A 2,749-nucleotide genomic window follows, 5' to 3' on the forward strand; every position below is an offset into this window, starting at 1 on the left:
ACACTTCACTGAAGCATGTGCCTACGCTGTTCTGGGTTCCCTTTCACAAAACTTGACCACCCCCGATAGCCATTTTCTAATTTGCACTCTGGGTGCACACACACATTTTCTAACTGTATATGGAAGGTATGGAGGTTTAAAAAAGGTGCCTGAGTAGAGTCCTGCTTAAAAGCTGACTGCACTTCCTGTGCTGCATCACTCCAGCTTGACCAGGAATCGGAAGAATGTCAAGTCAGTGAACATCTCTGCTCACACAGACCGGAGTAAAGGTGGCTCCACATCACTTTTTCCACCCTCTTCTCTTGACTTTTCACTCTCCCTCTGAACTTTCTAAATTTAGGTCTCTGCTTCCTTGTCACATCCTGCATCTCTTCCCTTCTCCCCTCCGTCCTCCTCTTTGTTTCTTTTCTCCATCTCTTCTTGACAAGCCACCCATCAAATGAGGTAACGGTGATGTGAAGCGCAGCACCTTTCTCTCTCTCTCTCTTTCTTCCCGCTCTTCTCTCTGTCGTTCTCCAGCAGCTGCACTTGAAGAGTCTCTCAGCTGTGTCTGTCCAGCAGAAGTGAATGCCTCATTACCTGGATTGTGTGGCCTAACATTGGCATTCCCCTCACTCTTACTCCTTGTCTCTGTTTCTCTTTCCCCTCCTATGTCTCTTTCCCTCTTCTCTCCCTCACCTCAGCAGCTGTAACTAGTCAGTGCCAGCCGCGGCCATCACTCTTCAGTGAGCAAGCCGTCCCTCTATCTGTCCTCACTCATCCTCGCAGCTTCATTTCACACACACACACACACTCCACTTGTTTCTCCCTCCTATCTTTCTCCAATTGTTTCATTCCCTCTTTCTCCAATCCTCCCTCTTTTCTCTCCTTTCTCCTCTTCCATTGCCTCCCTCCCTTTCTGTCTTACCTTGACAGCGTTCAGCATTATCTCTGCCCACAGAGTCTGGTCTGCTGAGGAAAAAAAACAGGGATGGAAAAAGAGGGGTAGAGAGAGAAGTAAGAGCAGGAGAAGAGAGAGAGAGAGAGAGAGAGAGAGAGAGAGAGAGAGAGAGAGAGAGAGAGAGAGAGAGAGAGAGAGATTCTTCCTGTTGGCTTGATTTCAGCCCAGCTAATTGGTTTATACAGCAGCCTTCCCAGCATTGCCTGGTTCACTCTTGATTCATCTGCTCTGTGTGTGTTTGTGTGTGTGTAGGTATTAGTGTGTGTGTGCGTTCAGTCAACCAGTGTGAGGAGTGTGCATTTTCTTGCCCACAGTGTGTTTGTGTGTGCGCACGCAAGTCATCTGGTTATGGTCCCTTACTTGCAGCTGAAGAAGGTGAATCTGCTCAATCGCCATTAAGAGCTAATCTCCTCTTGTTTGTTTGTTTGTTTGTGTTTGTGTGTGTGTGTGTGTGTGTGTGTGTGTGTGTGTCTGTGTGTGTGTTGGGGCCAAAGAAAGAGATGTACAGAGGGAAAGCTAAAGAAGAAAGAGTAAAAAAAACAAAATAATAAGAATTGGAGTTAATTGAGAGAGAAGAAAAATGCTGTGAGCGCCTAAACGCAATTTACAGGTTCAGATGGAAAGATGGAGAAAAAAAAAACATGTGACGGAGGCTGAAAATAGCAAGCAGGCGACCAAATGACCCGAGTTCACTGAAGAAAAAAATAGAAGAAGAAAAGGAGGAAAAATAATACTTTTGTGTGCATCACTTAGTTTCACTCCCTGCAAGCTACATAAAGACAATCTGACCGTGCGTGTTGTTGGAGAGATGCAACGTCACCCCTTCTGTTTTCTTCTTTTGCATCAGTCTTCATTATACGATATGTAATAAAGCAGCAATATATCATTAAACAAAGACAGCTGGTTCATGCTTTGGGCTGAGAGCCTGGGAACTTGATGCCACTCTTTCTTCCAAGTTGCTGTTTAACTGTCAAACCACAGATGCTCGCTCACAATCATTTCAGATCGTTGGGCCAAATGAGATTTGACGGAAAGACGGGGCTGTAAGGAAATGAGAAAACAATTTGGATTTCCTCTAGAACCATATGGATTTTTAAGTAAGATGTAGTATGTACACATCCACCAACCATCAGCAGATGCTGCATTGAGACGCAGTAATTGTTCATAATTGATTTGCAATACGCGGATAGTGCATGTAAGAAAACATTCCATACTGTCCTCCCATAAAAAGAATGAAACCATAAATCTAGCTGTCATGCGACAGAGCATCAGTCTTTACATCAATTGGACATGAACGAGATGTTTACATTCAAGTGGCACCGTCCTCTAGAGGCCGCAGTAATTATGATGTGAGCAAAGGAGGGAGTCATGTGATGTTATTATATGGCGACATAGTCCTCACAGGGAGGACGCTGATGTGGATTGATGGGTCCACAAAACCCAGGAGACGGTCAACGCCGTTTCTTGTAACCATGGCGACGATCATTCTATAACCTCATCACGTGTTTATTGTTGTCACTGAACGACCAGCATCCTCTAACCTTAGGACAGTACTTATTTTAACCTTTCCCCAAATCTTGCCAAGTTTTGTTGTGCCTAAACCTGCATTGCCACATCATAAAAGGATTAGTTAATTATTTTTCACTTGAGTTTTTAACTGTACTGCCATTAAGTTCAGTACAGTGGCAGGAGATTTGACACAGGTAAACAAACTGTTCAATGTGCAATGTGTGTTAAAAAATTGTTTTTATGTTTTCTACTCTTGAATTTAAAGGAGCTGGGTTTGTGATATATTTATATAACATAAAT

This window comes from Seriola lalandi, unplaced genomic scaffold, assembly GCF_002814215.2.
Source record: "Seriola lalandi dorsalis isolate HSWRI2012SDOR001 ecotype SW California unplaced genomic scaffold, Sedor1 jcf7180002054933, whole genome shotgun sequence".
Classification (NCBI taxonomy): Eukaryota; Metazoa; Chordata; class Actinopteri; order Carangiformes; family Carangidae; genus Seriola; species Seriola lalandi.